This window comes from Aethalodelphis obliquidens, unplaced genomic scaffold (genome assembly GCF_003676395.1).
Source record: "Aethalodelphis obliquidens isolate GAN/ISIS:26980383/991018 unplaced genomic scaffold, ASM367639v1 scaffold51, whole genome shotgun sequence".
Lineage (NCBI taxonomy): Eukaryota > Metazoa > Chordata > Mammalia > Artiodactyla > Delphinidae > Aethalodelphis > Aethalodelphis obliquidens.
This window is the reverse complement of record NW_020837995.1, coordinates 921,155-942,556: the sequence shown is the minus strand read 5'-3', so window position 1 is coordinate 942,556 and position 21,402 is coordinate 921,155. Positions and strand designations below refer to the sequence as shown.

At 37.7% G+C, this 21,402-nt stretch overlaps 1 protein-coding gene and 2 non-coding genes across 11 annotated transcripts in view; all 3 read right to left on the bottom strand.

The window, feature by feature from the left end:
- Positions 1-21,399, bottom strand: part of CCNB1IP1 (cyclin B1 interacting protein 1) — a 32,590-nt gene extending 11,191 nt beyond the window's left edge. The window contains exons 1-6 of one of the 9 annotated variants that reach the window (XR_003428157.1): positions 20,970-21,391; positions 18,667-18,727; positions 14,696-14,871; positions 11,452-11,529; positions 10,061-10,125; positions 8,666-8,749 (exon numbers count right to left, since the gene is read on the bottom strand). The gene's annotated coding sequence lies outside the window, so the exon portion shown is untranslated. Of the gene's footprint in view, positions 1-520; positions 1,744-8,665; positions 8,750-10,013; positions 10,148-11,451; positions 11,530-14,695; positions 14,872-16,800; positions 16,821-18,143; positions 18,269-18,666; positions 18,728-20,969 lie in introns of those variants that run through there. The other 8 variants (XM_027083765.1, XM_027083764.1, XM_027083759.1 and 5 more) reach the window with 8 other exon arrangements.
- On the bottom strand, positions 9,044-9,191 carry LOC113608162 (small nucleolar RNA SNORA79). The gene has a single exon (XR_003428232.1). It is a non-coding gene; the product is annotated as a small nucleolar RNA SNORA79 (small nucleolar RNA).
- Positions 10,904-10,980, bottom strand: LOC113608167 (small nucleolar RNA SNORD126). The gene has a single exon (XR_003428236.1). It is a non-coding gene; the product is annotated as a small nucleolar RNA SNORD126 (small nucleolar RNA).
- Positions 21,400-21,402: the final 3 nt, after the last annotated feature.

The window sequence follows — 21,402 nt, the reverse complement described above, 5'->3', positions numbered from 1 at the left end:
AAAAGCCTGTATGAATTAAAACACACACACACACACACACACACACACCCCACACACACATTTTGGGACGGGGGGAGAGAACCTGTTTTGCCAGATAGGAGAAAAGGGGGGTGGCTACAAAGTCTTAATATCCCAGTAGACTGGAACACCAGGAATTGACCTGTTTCTTGGTGGCATGTTGTTGGCAAAACTAGTAAAGTAGTCTTGTTCAGGCTTGAGGCAGAAGCAGGCCTCTGCTTGACCTGTGACCCTGCCTGGACTGCGTGTCTGCTTGCACACCTAACAATTGCTGCTAGCAAGTCAAGCGGTGCTTACAATTACAAAGGGGGTGGGTCTTGGAGTTTCTGGAGTCCTGGGGACCTGGCCAGTCCCCCACATTCTGGAATATCTTGTGACTCACATGGTGAAACCAACAGCATTGTTGAATCCAGAGCTGCATTTTTGCACACAAACTGATGATATCAGTTTGAGGCCAGGAATTATAAACGGAAGCCCCCAGAACTCCAATCTGAAGTCTCACCTGTGGGGTGGATGCACCATCCGGGACCCTTCCCAATTGGGGCTCCAGATTGCTGTCACTTGGGACTTTCCAGCTGCTGTTTGGATCTGGAAGTAGGTGTTGGCACAATTCGGTGATGTATATCCTGTTATGTTTCTCTAATATTCTTATTCCTTTCCTTCTAATGACTGTATATTAAAATTAAGTTTAATCACCTTTCATTAAAGAATTGATTAAAGCTGTTTATTTATGTGAAACAAGTGGTTATTTTGCCAACGAATCCAACAAACCTTAAAACTGAAAGCAGGCTTTCAGCAAAACACGTGTCCTGTTCTCTCATGACAGACAAAACCTTCAATGGCTCATTTCTAAGGTGCTCCTGGGGATGAGACCACTGAAATCAATCAAGGCTGGGATACAGAGACCCATCGACCAAAAAGAACTCTTTAAAATATTGGTTTTTATTATTAAATATCAAGCTTATCAAAAATGTATGGAGAATGACCACCACTCAGCTTTAGTAAACCCAAAACTTTCTCACATTTGATATTTTTAATGAGGTAACAAATTACAGATACAGTTGAAGCTTCCCCTGTGTACACCTCAATCCACTTTCCTCTTACCTCTTCAGAGGTAAACTAGCCAGATTTTGGTGTTTATCATTCTCATGCATGCTTTTATACTTTTAATATATGTATGCACATCAAACTTGGTTGTGCATATTCTTTTTTTCTTTTTGTCAGCTTGTGTATTCAGAGCCCCCATGGAGAGTGGCTCTTTCTCACATGGGTAAACTTACATCTCAGAATCTCCAGTGAACACCGTAACTGCCGTGTAGACTATTTATTTCAAGCTGACCAGTCTATTGTCTCCCTATCACATTTTAATAAGAAGCACAGAATTGTGAAATGTTGTGGGAGGCATGTAGGGAATTATTAAACTGTTCAGTGACAAAAGGCACTGATGATACCCTGATGCCATAACACTAATCATAGGAATAACATGGCCAGTGGATTGAAGATACTTAAAATCGAATAGACAAGGTGCCCCCACTTGAAGAGTGCCAGACTGGGCACAGGTGCCATTTGCTTGTGACACTCCTTTTCCTGTATTTTCGGGACTGACCCACCCTCTTTATGATGGGCACTTCCCTCTTCACCTCTTTACTTTTTATTTGAATTTTATTTTATTTATTTTTTTATACAGCAGGTTCTTATTAGTCATCCATTTTATACACATCAGTGTATACATGTCAATCCCAACCGCCCAGTTCATCACACCACCACCCCCACTCCCCACTTTCCCCCCTTGGTGTCCATACATTTGTTCTCTGCATCTGTGTCTCTATTTCTGCCTGGCAAACCGGTTCATCTGTACCACTTTTCTAGGTTCCACAAATATGCGTTAATATACGATATTTGTTTTTCTCTTTCTGACTTACTTCACTCTGTATGACAGTCTCTAGATCCATCCACGTCTCTACAAATGACCCAATTTTGTTCCTTTTTATGGCTGAGTAATATTCCATTGTATATATGTACCACAACTTCTTTATCCATTCATCTGTCGATGGGCATTTAGGTTGCTTCCATGACCTGGCTATTGTAAATAGTGCTGCAATGAACATTGGGGTGCATATGTCTTTTTGAATTATGGTTTTCTCTGGGTATGTGCCCAGTAGTGGGATTGCTGGGTCATATGGTAATTCTATTTTTAGTTTTTTAAGGAACGTCCATACTGTTCTCCATAGTGGCTGTATCAATTTACATTCCCACCAACAGTGCAGGAGGGTTCGCTTTCCTCCACACCCTCTCCAGCATTTGTTGTTTGTAGATTTTCTGATGATGCCCATTCTAACTGGTATCAGGTGATACCTCATTGTAGTTTTGATTTGCATTTCTCTGATAATTAGTGATGTGGAGCAGCTTTTCATGTGCTTCTTGGCCATCTGTATGTCTTCTTTGGAGAAATGTCTATTTAGTTCTTCTGCCCATTTTTGCACTGGGTTGTTTGTTTTTTTTAATATTGAGCTGCATGAGCTGTTTATATATTTTGGAGATTAATCCTTTGTTGATTCGTTTGCAAATATTTTCTCCCATTTTGAGGGTTGTCTTTTCGTCTTGTTTATAGTTTCCTTTGCTGTGCAAAAGCTTTGAAGTTTCATTATGTCCCATTTGTTTATTTTTGTTTTTATTTCCATTACTCTAGGAGGTGGATCAAAAAAGATCTTGCTGTGATTTATGTCAGAGTGTTCTTCCTAGGCTTTCCTCTAAGAGTTTTACAGTGCCTGGTCTTACATTTAGGTCTCTAATCCATTTTGAGTTTATTTTTGTGTATGGTGTTAGGGAATGTTCTAATTTCATTCTTTTACATGTAGCTGTCCAGTTTTCCCAGCACCACTTATTGAAGAGACTGTCTTTTCTCCATTATATATCCTTGTCTCCTTTTCATATTAGTTGACCATAGGTGCATGGGTTTATCTCTGGGCTTTCTGTCTTGTTCCATTGATCTATATTTCTGTTTTTGTGCCAGTACCATATTCTCTTGATTACTGTAGCTTTGCAGTATATTCTGAAGTCAGGGAGTCTGATTCCTCCAGCTCTGTTTTTTTCCCTGCTTTGGCTATTCAGGGTCTTTTGTGTCTCCATACAAATTTTAAGATTTTTTGTTCTAGGTCCATAAAAAATGCCATTGGTAATTTGATAGGGATTGCATTGAATCTGTAAATTGCTTTGAGTACTATAGTCATTTTCACAACATTGATTCTTCCAATCCAAGAACATGGTATATCTCTCCATCTGTTGGTATCATCCTTAATTTCTTTCATCTGTGTCTTATAGTTTTCTGCATACAGGTCTTTTGTCTCCCTAGGTAGGTTTATTCCTAGGTATTTTATTCTTTTTGTTGCAATGGTAAATGGGAGTGCTTCCTTAATTTCTCTTTCATATTTTTCATCATTAGTGTATAGGAATGCAAGAGATTTCTGTGCATTAATTTTGTAACCTGCAACTTTACCAAATTCGTTGACTAGCTCTAGTAGTTTTCTGGTGGCATCTTTAGGATTCTGTATGTATAGTATCATGTCATCTGCAAACAGTGACAGTTTTACTTCTTCTTTCCCAATTTGTATTCCTTTTATTTCTTTTTCTTCTCTGATTGCCATGGCTAGGACTTCCAAAACTATGTTGAATAATAGTGGCAAGAGTGGACATCCTTGTCTTGTTCCTGATCTTAGAGGAAATGCTTTCAGGTTTTCACCATTGAGAATGATGTTTGCTGTGGGTTTGCTGTACATGGCCTTTATTATGTTGAGGTAAGTTCCCTCTATGCCCACTTTCTGGAGAGTTTTTATCATAAATGGGTGTTGAATTTTGTCAAAAGCTTTTTCTGCATCTATTGAGATGACCATATCATTTTTATTCTTCAAATTGTTAATATGGTGTATCACATTGATTGATTTGCATATATTGAAGAATCCTTGAATCCCTGGGATAAATCCCACTTGATCATGGTGTATGATCCTTTTAATGTGCTGTTGGATTCTATTTGCTAATATTTTGTTGAGAATTTTTGCATCTATATTCATCAGTGATATTGGTCTGTAATTTTCTTTTTTGTAGTATCTTTGTCTGGTTTTGGTATCAGGGTGATGGTGGTCTCATAGAATGAGTTTGGGAGTGTTCCTTCCTCTGCAGCATTTTGGAAGAGTTTGAGAAGGATGGGTGTTAGCTCTTCTCTAAGTGTTTGATAGAATTCACCTGTGAAGCCATCTTGTCCTGGACTTTTGTTTGTTGGAAGATTTTAAATCACGGTTTCAATTTCATTACTTGTGATTCGTCTGTTCATATTTTCTGTTTCTTCCTGGTTCAGTCTTGGAAGGTTATACGTTTCTAAGAATTTGTCCATTTCTTCCAAGTTGTCCATTTTATTGGCATAGGGTTGCTTGTAGTGGTCTCTTAGGATACTTTGTATTTCTGCAGTGTCCATTGTAACTTCACCTTTTTCATTTCTAATTTTATTGATTTGAGTCCTCTCCCTCTTTTTCTTGATGAGTCTAGCTAATGGTTTATCAATTTTGTTTATCTTCTCAAAGAACAAGCTTTTAGTTTTATTGATCCTTGCTATTGTTTTCTTTGTTTTTATTTCTGGTCTGATCTTTATGATTTCTTTCCTTCTGCTAACTTTGGGTTTTGTTTGTTCTTCTTTCTCTAGTTCCTTTAGGTGTAAGGTTAGATTGTTTGTTTGAGATTTTTCTTGTTTCTTGAGGTAGGCTTGTATAGCTATAAACTTCCCTCTTAGAACTGCTTTTGCCACATCCCATAGGTTTTTGATTGTCATGTTTTTGTTGTCATTTGTCTCTAGGTATATTTTGATTTCCTCTTTGATTTCTTCAGTGATCTCTTGGTTATTTAGTAACCTATTGCTTAGTCTCCATGTGTTCATGTTTTTTACGTATTTTTCCTTGTAATTGATTTCTAATCTCATAGCGTTGTGGCCAGAAAAGATGTGTGATATGATTTCAATTTTCTTAAATTCACTAAGGCTTGATTTGTGACCCAAGATGTGATCTATCATGGAGAATGTTCCATGCGCACTTGAGAAGAAAGTGTAATCTGCTGTTTTTGGATGGAATGTCCTATAAATTTCGATTAAACCTATCTTGTCTATTGTGTCATTTAAAGTTTGTGTTCCCTTATTAATTTTGTCTGGATGATCTGTCCATTGGTGTAAGTGAGGTGTTAAAGTCCCCCACTATTATTGTGTTACTGTCGATTTCCTCTTTTATAGCTATTAGCAGTTGCCTTATATATTGAGGTGCTCCTATGTTGGGTGCATATATATTTATAATTGTTATATCTTTTTCTTGGATTGATCCCTTGATCATTATGTAATGTTCTTCCTTGTCTCTTGTAACATTCTTTATTTTAAAGTCTATTTTATCTGATATGAGTATTGCTACTCCAGCTTTCTTTTGATTTCCATTTGCATGGAATATCTTTTTCCATCCCCTCAGTTTCAGTCTTTATGTGTCCCTAGGTCTGATGTTGGTCTCTTGTAGACAGCATATATATGGGTCTTGTTTTTGTATTCATTCAGCAAGCCTGTGTCTTTTGGTTGGAGCATTTAATCCATTCCTTTTTAAGGTAATTATTGATATGTGTGTTCCTATGACCATTTTCTTAATTGTTTTGGGTTTGTTTTTGTAGGTCCTTTTCTTCTCTTGTGTTTCCCACTTAGAGAAATTCCTTTAGCATTTGTTGAAGAGCTGGTTTGGTGGTGCTGAATTCTCTTAGCTTTTGCTTGTCTGTAAAGCTTTTGATTTCTCCATCAAATCTGAATGAGATCCCTGCTGGGTAGAGTAAGCTTGGTTGTAGGTCTTCCCTTTCATCACTTTAAGTATATCATGCCACTCCCTTCTGGCTTGTAGAGTTTCTGCTGAGAAATCAGCTGTTAACTTTATGGGAGTTCTCTTGTATGTTACTTGTCATTTTTCCCTTGCTGCTTTCAATAATTTTTCTTTGTCTTTAATTTTTGCCAGTTTGATTACTATGTGTCTCGGTGTGTGTCTCCTTGGGTTTCTCCTGTATGGGACTCTCTGTGCTTCCTGGACTTGGGTGGCTATTTCCTTTCCCATGTTAGGGAAATTTTTGACTATAATCTCTTCAAATATTTTCTTGGGTCCTTTCTCTCTCTCTTCTCCTTCTGGGAGCCCTATAATGCAAATGTTTTTGCATTTAATGTTGTCCCAGAGGTCTCTTAGGCTGTCTTCATTTCTTTTCATTCTTTTTTCTTTATTCTGTTCTGCAGCAGTGAATTCCACCTTTCTGTCTTCCAGGTCACTTACCCGTTCTTCTGCCTCGGTTATTCTGCTATTGATTCCTTCTAGTGTATTTTTCATTTCAGTCATTGTGTTGTTCATCTCTGTTTGTGTGTTCTTTAATTCTTCTAGATCTTTGTTACACATTTCTTGCATCTTCTCGATCTTTGCCTCCATTCTGTTTCCGAGGTCCTGGATCACCTTCACTATCATTATTCTGAATTCTTTTTCTGGAAGGTTGCCTATCTCCACTTCATTTAGTTGTTTTCCTGGGGTTTTATCTTGTTCCTTCATCTGGTACATAGCTCTGTGCCTTTTCATCTTGTCTATCTTTCTGTGAATGTCTTGCATGTTCTAAAACTACTAAATCTTCTCACAGAACAAATATCAGTTGGCCATAATTTTAATTCATTGTTTTTGAGATGTAAAGCTAATACACATACCTTGTATTAATTCATTTTAATAGCCAAATGCTACAAACCACAATTTATTCATTCATTCTTCTAATGGATATTAGTTCCAGGCTTTTACAATTAAAAATACTACTGCAATGAACTTTCTGTACATGCCTCCTTGAATACACATGTCAAGAATTCTTATAGAATACTCAAAGAGCAGGTATAAGCATCTTCCAATAAACTAGATGTTGCCAAACCATTCTCTAAAGTAATAACATAAATTTCACTGCCACCAGCAAAGATGAGAGCCCACTACTCCAGCCTCGGCAACATGTTTAAGTGTCAAGGTTGTTTTGTTTTCATTTTTGCCCATCTGATGGCAGTGAAATGGTATCTCAGTGTTGTTTCAATGTGGAAATCTTTTATTAATAGTTAGGTAAAGCATCTTTTCATGTGAATTACTACTCAGGGATCCTCATCTATGAATTGTCCATTCATATCCTTTGATCATTGTCTTGATTTAAATGGAGACTTTGTCAGTTACCTGATGTGCAAATATAAGTTTGAATTTTAGTGTATACAAATTTATCGATCTTTCCTTTTTGTGCTTTAGGTGTACTCCAGTGTCATAGTCTTTGCTTTTCTACAGGTTTAAAGTTTTGCTTTTCATTTATAGATCTTTAATCCATTCTTCCTAAGAAGCCTGGATAAACTCTGAAAGCACAGTTTGTGCTTACATATCACTTATACCATTTAACTGCAGGTTACTTTACCTTTCAAAATGGTATTTTTACCATGAAGTTTGATTTTGATCTTATTCAGGTATTTTAAGTACATATTGGCTATATTATTTATGCACCGTTTCTCTAAGAGCTTCAGAGATAATATTCTTCCCCCCTTATTATCTTTGAATCTGTCAGCATCATCTACTCTAAAACTAATTTGATACTTATATTTGTTTTAATAGAAGAATCTAAAGAATAGGTTTCATATTCTAACAGAAGTTATTATAGTTGCATACCATTTGTGTGATTCTGGCATAAGCACAAGTATTAAATTTCATTCCAAAACACAGTGAAGTATACCAAACTTCCAATATTTGGATGTATATTTTGTACCCCTTGCATGTTAAATATACCCTCATGGATGTAAATAAGGAATATAGAGCAAAAAAATCTGTAAAGTATAATTTAGCCAAAACAATTGAGAATATTTCAACATTAAATATAAAGCAAAAAAAACCAAACAGGGCTTCCCTGGTGGCGCAGTGGTTGGGAGTCCGCCTGCCTATGCGGGGGACATGGGTTCGTGCCCCGGTCCAGGAGGATCCCACATGCCGCGGAGCGGCTGGGCCCGTGGGCCATGGCCGCTGAGCCTGTGCATCCGGTGCCTGTGCTCCACAACGGGAGAGGCCACAACAGTGAGAGGCCCGGTACCGCCAAAAACAAACAAACAAACAAACAAAGACTTTTTAATCATACCTGAGTGGTATGTGCAATTTAAATCAATGAAAAATTTCCAATGAAATGTACATAATAAAAGATATCCTACTAAATATTAGTAAGCTTTTATATATCTATTCCTCACATACACAGTTTGTTTTGGCAGCCATTCTTCATTGCCTCTTAAAGGATCAAGCATCATAATCAGATATTAAGTAGACTCATTGGTATCCAGATAGTTTATACATCAGAGTCAAAATTTAAGTCCCAGTTATTCCATGTAAATGTCTTGCTGAAATGCCATTAAAATGGTTGTTATTTTCCAGGGATTAAAAAATACAAAATTCTATGGAGATTTTAATTAACTTCAAATATTTTTTGAGTATCTATTCTGGGCCAGGCATTACAGATAAGCAAGTTATCCTGCTTTCATGGAGTTTACAATCTAGCAAACAATCAAAGAATAATAGAAGAAAATATTTTACTCTGTTTTTTTGCTGCCTCTTACATTTTTGAAAGTTGATTCTATAAACCATTTCTGGTGAGAAAAGTCAGTGTCCGTCTTTAATTTGAAGAATCATCTACCTTCATGCTGCAAAGAAGAAGATATTTTTAATACTTCCCTGAAATGTGTGAATAACTACTCAATAGAAAACTGAGTAAACCATTTAAAATTTATACATGAATGACTTCAGAGTATAATGTTACAATAACTCCCAGAATCAACTGACTAGAGCTCTTTCTTTCATAGCCCTAGATCAGTGCTATTCAAAAGCAATTGCAATCAAAACGTTCTCTATACATTAGATCCTCATGTTTTAAAATTAGTGGTTTTTTTTTTAATCACAGGTATATTTTCTTAACCTAGAATCACCACCTGCTTTGCAATTGTTTGACTCCGCAAAAATCAGATGGCACTAACGGACAGCCAACCCATCCTCATGGTGCCCTGAGTGAAGACAAGTCAGCTTAGATATATGACAGACTAAAATCCCACTACTTAAGGCTCCAAGCAGTGAGAGGAACAGCCGTCAAATATTATCTCTATTCATTTTAATAAACATTTTAATAAATGTTTTAAGAAACATCACTATAATCACTACATCTAACTTTTTAAAAAGTCAGTCAAGAACTAGAACCATTAAGTATCAACTGGACCAGCTAGATAGACAAAAAGAGGAATTAGATGATAAATAAATCAGTGCCAAAAACAAGATTAATTAAGAAAATGTTATTTGAACAGTTATATAGGGATATACACTATAGACCTTATTACCATAGTTTGCCTAATTCTGGAACTAAATTAGGCTTTGTGTGCTAGGGGTAAAGATGATGAGGGATAGACCAACTGGCAGAAAGATGCCATAAGCAATAAAAACAAAGAATTTCTGATAACCTCTTAGGCAGATGTCAGAAATTGCCAGGTAGTACAGTCTAAGATAAATATAAACATGGACTCTGATGATAAAATAGCTAACATCTATTGAGCATTTACCACATGTTAACAATGTTCTAAGCCCCACACATTTATTATCTAATTTAATCTTCCAAGTTAAGTATTATTCCTTTGAGTCAGGTACTATAATTATCACCTTCTAAGATATAAAGACCCTAAGACTCTGAGATGTTAAGAAACTTGCCAAGGTTACATAGCTGCTTAAGTGATACAGAATGGGTTTGAACACAGTCTGACTCCAGAAGCCATGTATAACTACTATGCTAAGCTACCTCTCAACATCTTTAGTTGACTTTTTAAAAAATGAAATTTGTAGCACCTTAGCAGCTAGCCATGGAGTCACTGAGTTCTCACAGATTCATATGTATGTCAAATTTCTCAATTTCAACATAAGCCTTACCATAAAACAAAAATGCTATTATTATCTATTGTATATCCAGGACTTACAGCTCCCAAGAGTTCCAGGCTGGGAAGGAAGTGAGACTCCAACCTAGTCTCCTGAAGTTTCATTTCTGCAAAAGACACAGCCAAAAGCTAAAAAAATTATTTCAAGTGATGTTACTTTGAATTATTCGTATTTCCTATATTTCACCCTCATATGTAACCCCATTCTGTGCTGAAACTTGCAGGTACAAGAATATGAGCCTGTCCCATCTGGGTTGCTTTAAATAACTTTAAATTACACATGAGTATCATAAAGTCAGAAAGTACTGGTTAACAAGATCACCCATACAACCCAATTCTAAAGACAATAATCCCTAGTATTTGAGTATATCCTTTCAAATGACTTCTCAAGTAAACATAAGCATAAAAAATGTTTAAGCAGGAAAAGGGTTATACATATTGCTCTGTAACTTGTTTTTAAATTAATGTATCATGAATACTCTTCCATTTCAAGAAAGACAAAACCAGTATCATAACTTTTAGTGATTATATAGTACTGCATTTTATTATCTTGATTTTAAAATTGACTTAACCAACTCTGGGGTTCTCTTAATCTTATATATAGACTAACAAAATAGTGATTAGTTTAATACTGTCAAGTTAAGTAGTTAATAGAATTATACCAGTTATCAGTGTTTTTTCTGTACTGTTTGAATTATTAGATTAAGGATTCTAGACCCAAGTTCTGTCTATCTCAAAGAGATATCACAAATGATCAAAGCACAACAAAATGTTGTAGTAGCAAATTCATAATTCAAAGATTTAAGAATTACCTAACATCACAGGCTAGATTCCAGTAAAAATTTCAAGACACAGAATTCAATTCCAGGTGCTTACCCTAGCTTTAGTCTGCTCAGAGCATGTGTTTAATCAGGGCGATCAGCTGAAACATGAACTTAACATGCGTTTCATCATGGCAAACTGCAAATGACTGACTGGTAAAGGACAAACCACCACCAGCTCCTCATCCCTAAACCAGGGAAACTCTGTTAAGGTTAGAACTAAGGCCCCTTCGACTACCACTAAATTTCAGCCACTAAGAAAATTGAGCCCCTGGGGACTTCCCTGGTTGTCCAGTGGTTAAGAATCTGCCTTCCAATGCAGGGGATGCAGGTTCAATCCCGGGTGGGGGAACTAAGATCCCACATGCTGTGGGGCAACTAAGCCCGTGTGCAGCAACTACAGAACCCACGTACTCTGGAACCCGTGCACCACAACTAGAGATAAGTCACGCACCACAGTGAAAGATCCTACGTGCCACAACTAAGACCCAATGCAGCCCAAAAAATAAATAAATAAATATTAAAAAAAAAGAAAGAAAATTGAGCCCCCCAAATTGCTAGGTGATTAGAAATTCAAACGAGGTAAAAACGAAGGTTTTCTTTCATACTTACCTGTGGTATCAAATGAATCCAGCTTGTATTTAGGAATCGAGTTGAGCTATAGGATTTATCAACTATCTGGCATCATCTCTGGAAAATAAAAAATTAATAAATTTTAAAACATGCAGGGGCTTCCCTGGTTAAGAAAGTGGCACAGTGGTTAAGAATCTGCCTGCCAATGCAGGGGACACAGGTTTGAGCCCTGGTCCAGGAAGATCCCACATGCCACGGAGCAACTAAGCCTGTACGCCACAACTACTGAGCCTGCCCTCTAGAGCCGGCGAGCCACAACTACTGAGCCCACGTGCCACAACTACTGAAGCCTGCGTGCCTAGAGCCCGTGCTCCGCAACAAGAGAAGCCACTGCAATGAGAAGCCTGTGCACCTCAACGAAGAGTAGCCCCCACTCGCCGCAACTAGAGAAAGCCCGTGCACAGCAACAAAGACCCAACGCAGCCAAAAATAAATTAATTAAATAAATAAATCTTTAAAAAAATACGCAAATGCTCTGACTATAAAACTTGAATGCACACCAGCCTACTCCACACCAAGTCACACCCATATAGCCTCAAGGAAAATTAACCTCAAAGAAAACTGTTCATTCTTTATTTGAATCTCCATTCAGCAGTATAAATTGACCCATCTACTTGGAGGATGTCATCAAATGCCCAAACTCAGTATCAGACTAGGGCAGGACTTCTGTACAAGCTCCGCTATTTGTATAAATTTAAAAGTTTGGGTAAAACTGTGCGATAAATCTAACCAACCTCTGAAAGGTTATAAAAGTCAACAGTCTAACAAAAGAATAGGTATGCAAAAAAGAAGGAGCCGTGTGCTGGCTGCAAACAGCTTGGCAGCCATGGGATAAATGGCATGGGTTACTGCCAATCTCTCCAAGTTCACAGGGTATGTGATTGCAGAAAACACTTGTAACCACCACAGAATAACCACAGTCACTAAATTCACAAAATCCTTTCACAAAAAAAGGAAGGAGCTAAGAACTCCTAAGAGTCAAATAAATGAGAAGTCAACCTAAAATAGTCAGCTTTTTTTTCAAAGCATGTTTCAATTTCATTTGAGCCAGTGTCAATTATATTTAACCTCTACTTCTGTTAAAGTTTTATCAGAATAAACTAAAGAAAACCTTCCCTTGACATAGCAAATTTGAATTAGCATTCTTTGGAGCACAAATCGGCCACAAGATGGCACTGTAAGAAAGAGGCTTTAATTTGTTCTTCCAGAGCTTGAGTGTAACCTGAACTTTTAGGTGAAACAGACTGCACACAAAGCTCATCACCTAAAATGATGAGTGAAACAGACTAGACACAAAGCTCATCACCGTAAGCAACCTTCATGCTATTCCCTACTCTTCACCTAATTACTAACTAGAAAATTGTATTACATTTAATGATCATTTAAAATGATTAACTACACGTTACACAGTTATATTTTTATCATGTTCCTTTTCATGCAGCAATGGGGAAATTTAAAACTCCACAATCTCAAATACAATCTAGCTAGAAAGACAACACTCATGAAAATTAATGTGTATGGTAAGTACAAAATAAGTGGGAGAGAGAACCAGGTAATGTTAAGAAGAATCATTGGTCAAGGAAGCCTTCATGAAAAAAAAAGGTAGGTCTTGAATGAGCCTCAAAATTGCACTTAGAATAATATTTATTATATATATATGAGAGTTGCTAAGAGAGCAATCTCAAAAGTTCTCAACACAAGAAGAAAAATTTGTAACTAGGTGTGGTGATGGATCTTAACTAGAATTACTGTGGTAATCATTTTATAGTATATACACATACTGAATTATTATGTTGAACACCTGAAACTAATATAATGTAATACATCAATTATATCTCAATAAAAGAAAAATTGCACTGTCCAATAGGTTAACACCACGTAGAGCCTAAATTTAAATTAAACTAAAAATTAAATTCTTCAGTCACATTTTGATTGTTCAATAGCCTCACGTGGCTGATCGCTACCAAACTGGATAGTACACATATAGAATATTTCCATCATCACAGAAAGTTGTGTTGGATAGCAGTGCCTTAAAGGTGGGTAAGACTAAAATAAGCTGACAGAAAGGAAGTAGTAGCTATCGTTCTTAAATATTCCTACAATCTGTCAAGAACTACTGAAACCATTTCAAACTTTACAACAAAAGTTTTTCTCATATTTACAAGGAAATTTGAGGCTCAGAGAAGTTAAATAAATTTCAAAATTCCATCTAGCTATTAAGAACTAGGATTTAAACCCAATTCTGTCACAACTCCATATTTTCACTTCACAATGCCACTTCCTACGTGAAATAAGAAGCAGAGCTACAAAAGATGGTTTGCTTTAGAACGTATTAAGAATAGCATACTGGCTCAATAGATCAGAAAGAAAATGAGGTGTTTTAAGTAACTCAGAGATATAATCAAAGTGTTATTTTACTCCTTCTTGTCCTATACTTGAATGGTGCTTTAATTATTCAAAATGTATTGGAGATCAGCAGCATGAGAAATTAACTAAGGGAACATAGGAAGCAAGACTTATTGCGAGATTTCACCATTTCTTATTGTGGGAGTTTCAACATTGTCTAACCTCAAAAGTCCGTGTCCAAGTACTTCTTACACAAAAATAATTATAGATTTAAAAGTGTAACTTCTCTATTTGTCTCATCTCACAAACAAAACCCAGATTGCAAAGGGCCTGGTCTTTGTGTTCTTGGCACGTAGCACAAAGCCTAGCACATAAATCCTGATGATATATGATGACTTTCCCAATGTGTGATGCTCCCTGCAGGATTCTAGTCACGCTTCAGCAAGTGTTATGCTACCACCTGAAGGCCATTGTATATTTACTGAGTTGTTTAGGGAGCTAAAGTAAACATTCTGTAAATACCCCATTAACAATCAATGACCTGCTCATTTTGTTTCCCGTGGCAGTAAGTTCTTCAAAGGACTGGTGTTCGCAGGCAAAAGGTACATTTTACATGTGAACAGATGCTTCATGAGGCCTGATAACAAACCACAAATTGCTAATACTGAATCAGCTGATGCTTCTATTTTAAGGTTATGTTATCACTCAATTTTACTCAGTTCCATTCCAACTTACTCAGTGCCTACTGTGTATCTCACACTATGGGATACAATTGTAACTCGACGAACCTATCTTTTTTAGATAGAAAAGGCACATACACACGTGAAACAGAGAGCACTTTAAGGCATCATATCTTGGTCAAAGTTCAAGTACTTACGTTTATGATCCCATCAGCATTTAGCCATTCCTACTGAGGATGTCCAAATCCAATCCCCCTTGACTTTTAGGGGTCTGCAGCAGATGTTACAGAGGCTTTCACACTGTTGCTTCTGGGCTGGCAGACACGGTGCTGAAGACCTAGGCCTTCCTTCCTCAGTGGATTCCATCTTCAACCTGAAGCAGAAGGAAAACAACACAAAACTTTGTATAGGAAGTAAAAGCTAAATTGGTTGCTTGGCACCGTCCTCTTCTAGAGACAGCTCTGTAAGGCTGTACTATCAGAACAGACACCCACATTTTATTTCCAATTCACTGTCAGTTATTTTAGCCAAGAATACCGATTGTTTTAACCTCTTAGTGCAGGAGGAATCCACTCAGAGCACATATGAAATGAAAGTGGTGAGATCAGAAACACTGACTTATCAAGCTCATCCCAAGAGACCACCATTTCACCCAATCCTAGTCCCACTGCTGGTGGAGCAAAATAAAAATGAAATAAAAATATAGTACCTAAGGGCTTTGGGTCAAAACAGCAATAAGGAATGATTTAAAATCAATATGAAAAGGCAACAAAACCTACTCTGTTAACTTCATATTTTATCTATTTCATAATACTTTGCCTATCTTAGAATTTATAAAGCACTGTCCATGTATGTCCACATAGTACCTCATTTTGCAAGTACTACGTCATCTCCATTTTATAGGTATATAAGCAAGGTTTAAATAAATGGCAGGCAACTTAGCTTAGTGGTTAAGATAATGGATTTTGAAGTTGGACAGAAGTGGATTTGAATCCTAGCTCCCCCATATATTTGCTGTGACCTGGGGCAAGTTACGCAACTTCTCTAAGTCTCAGATTCCCTTTCCATAAAATAAGGACAAATACCACCTACCTCTTAGAACTGTTGTGAAGATTAAATGACATAAAATAAATATAAAATACTTTGCACAGTAGCTGGCATGTAGTTAAATATTTAGTATGTTGTTTCTACTAAGTGTCCAAGATCAACTAGCTAATAAGAATGCAAATATTCTGCCTAAAATTTCACACTTTCACAATAATCTTGAAGCCAGGAAAGTCACTCATATACTCATAAATGCCCTTCCAAATCCAAGATTTGTGTCTTTTAAGAAAAAAAAAAAGTTTGCTTTCCCCTTCCTTTCATTCTTTACTTAGCAATGAAGACTCCAATGTATTCTAAATAAAATTACTCCATAACAACAAAAGCATACTTCCATTGAAAACTAATTTTTCTCCCAATCAGCAAAACCTCCTAACTGGAAAACTAGATGTTTCACAAGACATGATCTGGGCCTTTTAAGACTTTTAAAATAGGCTTGGAGGAATTCACAAAGGCTTCCTCTTTTATTTTGCATGTTTACAGCCCCCAAAACATTTCCGTTTTTCCTAACTTAATGCTAAAATATGAGTTTACTCACTCAACACCATAATTTCAGAAAGATATCCAGCCCGTATTTTGCCAAGTAAACATGGCAAGCATGCTCCTTCTGCACTTGTGAATACGAAGACCATGTGGCTTCTCTGATTCACACTGTCATTCCTTCTCAACATTAAATATATGTTCACAACAAAATAAACCATCCCTTACTTAAACTGAAGTGGGCAAGGATATAGTCACATAAAGGCCATCAGCATGGTTTTGGTTTTGATAGAAAATCCTTTATTGTTCAATCAAGATATTTAGGGTGTTGGTTTCTAGTCATCACTATGTACAGAAAATAATAGGAAGTACTGCATATTTAGAGTCCTTATAAACAAGAATATATCAAAAACAACTGAAATGTCACATGTTGACAAATGACTTATGTACAAGGTTTTTCATTTTGAAGGGAATAACAAGATTGTAAACCACCTAAATGTACACCAACAAAGGTTAAATAAACTATGGTATGTACATACGTAGATTTCTATGTAACCATGTTAAAGAATGTGGACCTTCTATATTTTCTCACTTGGAAACCCTAAGTGGGAAAAGTAAGATACATGGTAGAGTATGTATAGAAGAGGGGTAACTACATATATTTGCTTATGTATGCATAAAATATCTCAGGAAGGATACACAAGAACTTATTAACACTTACCGAGGAGGGGAATCAGGCTTAGGAGACTTCATTATGTACACTATGATCCCTTTTGAATTTTGAGCAATGTGAATGTACTACCTATTCAAATTACATAAATTTAACAGTAAAGCTTGAGAATTATAAGGATTATGGGGGATCTACACCTGGCTATTACCACATTCCATGCATTAGTTTATGTCTCTCTCATACCTTCTACCTGTAAGGATAACACATACATTATATTCAGACTAATGTATGTCACTCAAAGTCACTAGGCAAACTTTTTATGAGAAAAATAATATCTACAATAAATTTATTGCCTACTTCTAGAAGGTATGTCACATGGACTAGTGTTTGGACTTTGTATACTTTGATCTTCAAAAGCTAAGCCTGGCACTTCCCTGGTGGCGCAGTGGTTAAGAACCCGCCTGCTAAGGCAAGTTATATGGGTTCGAGCTCTGATGGAGGAAGATCCCACATGCTGCGGGGCACCTAAGCCGGCGCGCCACAACTACTGAGCCTGCGCTCTAGAGCCTGTAAGCCACAACTACTGAGCCTGAGTGCTACAACTACTGAAGCTCACACGACTAGAGCCCGTGCTCTGCAACAAGAGAAGCCACTGCAATGAGAAGCCTGCGCACCGCATCGAAGAGTAGTCCCTGCTTGCCACAACTAGAGAAAGACTGTGCGCAGCAATGAAGACCCAACGCAGTCATTAATTAATTAATTAATTAATTATTTTTTAAAAAGCTAAGCCTAAGAATAGTTCAATGACTCACCCAAGATCACTGAAGGAGTAAATTGTGGTGCTGGAATTTGATTTAGGCTTGCACTACACTAAGGCCCCTCATCTTTTTCAGTATATCCTAAGCTTTTTAGGGCACAGTGCCAACATTAAAATTGGGAGCCCCTTTTAGAGCTCATTAAAATCATCTGACTTCAGAGTTTGCAGCCTAGTCCCACTAAGAAAGCCGAACTGCTCTGAACAAAGACCAGGGCAAAGACAACATCCACTGCAGCTCCCACAAACCCAGTAAGAACCTGGGCCCCGAAGATACAGGAGAATTAAAACTGACTAGTCTGAACTCCTCCTCCCAAGATCTACCCTCTCACTAAGGGAGACAGAAGTCAAAACAGCACTGAGATAATAACAGTACATTTTCCTCCAAGCAAAATGAATCCAGGCATTTTGCAGAAACACTATGTACATGAAGCAGAGTCTACTGTTCCTAGGTCACCCTGTTTCGGAGAAGGAAGGCAGACCCAGTCCAGCAGAGGCCCACGTGGAAACAAGCCAGGCAGATCATTTCACTTCCTTCCTCCAATCTCCACACAGCCAAAATTAATCGCCTGTAGCTTACCCACACTCCAAGGCTGGCTTGAAATAAAGGCCCACCACCAGGATACAATGGCTCAAATTGAAGAGAAATTCAAAACAATTAGGAAGCAAAATTAAGTGCACACTCACCAGCCCACCACTAAAAGGAAAGAGAGAAGGTGGAGAGACAGGAAGTAGCTTTGAGAAGTGGCCTCAGAGCCTGATTGGCTAATGATGATTCCCTCCTCCTTTACCTTAAAAGGTGCTGAAATGATGCAAACCTCCCCCCCCACTTCACCTACTTGTCTCTTTAAGGACCAATGATGCTACTTGCACTGTTTTTAGATTAAACTTTTTAAATCAAGTTTCCTTTTAATATACTTAGCACAAGCAAACATGGGCTAATTCGAGCTATTTACACACGTTCTTGTTCAGTTGGACCTACTGCAAACAATTTTCATTCCTTTGGGATAATTCCGTATCCTTTGTGACCTCAACATGGTTAATTTATGCAAGGTGACAGGTTTCATTATAAACAGTCTAGATCTACTCAAGTTAGAACTTACCATCAGCGTAATATTCAAGTTAACAGGCTTAGCAGGAAAGATACTGGAAGAAGACATTCACCTGCAATCCAAGGAGAAAGGATTTATAAGAAAGCCACACTGGGTCTTCCCTGCTGTCGCAGTGGTTGAGAATCCGCCTGCCAATGCAGAGGACACGGGTGAAGATCCTAAATGCCGTGGAGCAACAAAGCCCGTGCACCACTACTGAGCTCTGCACTCTAGAGCCCGCGAGCCACAACTACTGAAGTCCACGCACCTAGAGCCCGTGCTCTGCAACAAGAGAAAGCACCGCCCGCGCACCGCAACGGAGAGTACCCCCCCACCCCGCTCACCACAACTAGAGAAAAGCCCGCGCGCAGCAACGAAGACCCAACGCAGCCAATAATTAATTAATTAATTAAAAAAAAGAAAGAAACCCACACTGCCAACACCTTTATCTTGGACTTACAGCCTTCAGAATTTTGAGAAAATAAATTTTTGCTGCTTGAGCAACCCAGTCTGTACTTCTTAGTTATGGCAGCCCTAGCAAACCAATACACTGTGTGACCTTGAATAAATTATTTACATTTTTCTAAAGTTCAATTTCCTCAACTGTAAAATGGAGATAGTAATAATACCTGCCCTGTAAGGTTGTTGTGAGAATTAAATAATATATGTAAAGCTCATAGCATAGTAAGCACTAAATAAATTCTAGCTATTATCATTATAAAGATTAAATGAGGTTATGTATGTAGAGAGCACTTAGCTCAATGTCTAGTCCACAAAGAAAGTTCTACTCAGTATTAACTATTTTTAATAAACTGATTTTTATTGTCTTCCTATTTCCAAATTAATGCCTTTTACACCAGTCTAACTTGTTTGTGCCATAATTAAGTCAGATGCAACAGGCTTTGACATATCTCAGAAACAGATTAACCAATCCCATCCAATCCAACAAATACTTGTTGAACACTTATATTTTGTTAGATTTATTCCTAAGTACTTGATATGCTTTTATGTTATTATAAGTGGTATCTTTCCTAAAAATTCTGTTTCTCCTTGTTTGAAGCTCTTTTATAAAGATAAAATTTACTCTTACATGTTACTTTCTAGCAGCCTTGCTAAGCTTCCTTATTGAGTTAAAAAATTGATCCCCCAGTTTCTTCTGGATTTTTTATCCATAATCAAACCACATGCAAATAATGAGAAAAATTTATTTTCTTCTTTGGTGAACAAAATTTAATGCAAATAATGAGAAAAAATTATTTTCTTCTTTGGTGAACAAAATTTCTCAATTTTAATATAATTAAATTTATCAATATTTTCTCTCATACTCAATGACTTTGTGTCTTTAGAAACCCGTCCCTTCTCTCAAGGTCTAAAAGATATTTATGTGTATTTTCTTTAAATTTTACTGAAGTATAGTTGATTTACAACGTTGTGTTAATTTCTGCTGTACAGCAAAGTGACTCAGTTATAGATACATATTTTTTCATGTTCTTTACCATTATGGTTTATCACAGGATATTGAATATAATGTTCCCATTGGACCTTGTTGTTTATCCATCCTATATATATATTAGTTTGCTTCTGTTAATGGCAAACTCCCAATCCTTCCCTCCCCCACCTCTCTTCCCCTTGGCAACCACAAGTCTGTCCTCTATGTCTTTTACGTGTATTTTCTACCTAAGAGTTTTCAAGTTTATTTTTGAATGTCAGTCCTTAATCCATCTGTAGTTCTCACACACACACACACACACACACACACACACACACACACACATCCGTATTAGAACAAATCACAATTCTAGCCTTGACCTGGAAAGCCTGGCTTGCTGTGGGCCCTGGCTGCCTCTCCAGCTCGTCTCACACCACACTTCCCGCTTTCATTGCTCCAGCCACTCCGTGTCTCTCCTCTTTACTGACTGATTCTTCTGATACAGCTCAACTCCTGTCATTTACTTAGTGATGAGTTCCCCAGTTTGTTCTCCCATTAGAACTTCCCTTAGTACTGTGTATTTCTTATAGCGCTTGTTGCTGCTGTACTTTTGGTTGTGTAATTACTTGATTAATGTCTGTCCCCAACTAGACTCTAAGGTCCATGAAGACATGAACCATGTCTATATTGGCTAAACTACCATATCCCCAGAACCCACCAAAGTGTCCAATAAATATGCTGAAGTAATGAATAAATATCTATAATCTACATGAAAATCACCAATACACTGGTTGTTCTTGTTAAAAATGCAGGCTCTCAGTTTTTAATTCAGAGGGTCTGAGACAGAGCTTCAGGGATATGCTCCCAGCGGGGTGGTGGTACCCACCTTTTCTAATACTCACTTGACTAATACTCACTTGACCAGGTCTTCCGAGTTCATTAGCATTCTCTGTAGCTTCCACAAGCCTAAAAGAGGACGGGGGGGAGAGTAGTCTGAATTGGGTTATGAGGCCCCCATACAGGGTACCTCACCTCAGCCATTGAACTCACTTCGCTGGCCGTGAGTCTGTTCCAAGCTCCGGCTAAGGAGGCATCCGCCAAGCCCCATCCGCAAGGGCGGGGTCGATGGCATCTCCTGCCCAGTCTGCCCTCGCGCGGAGCCCCATTCTCTGGGAACTCACCTCCCCGAAACTCAGGGAGAGCCCTGTTAGGGCCGCTTTTGGCCCTAGTCTCAGACCTTCCCAAGGGACATGGGACGGAGTGACTAAACGCACTCAGCTCGTGGCCCCATCGATGAGCTTCCCGCCGCCCTACGCCGA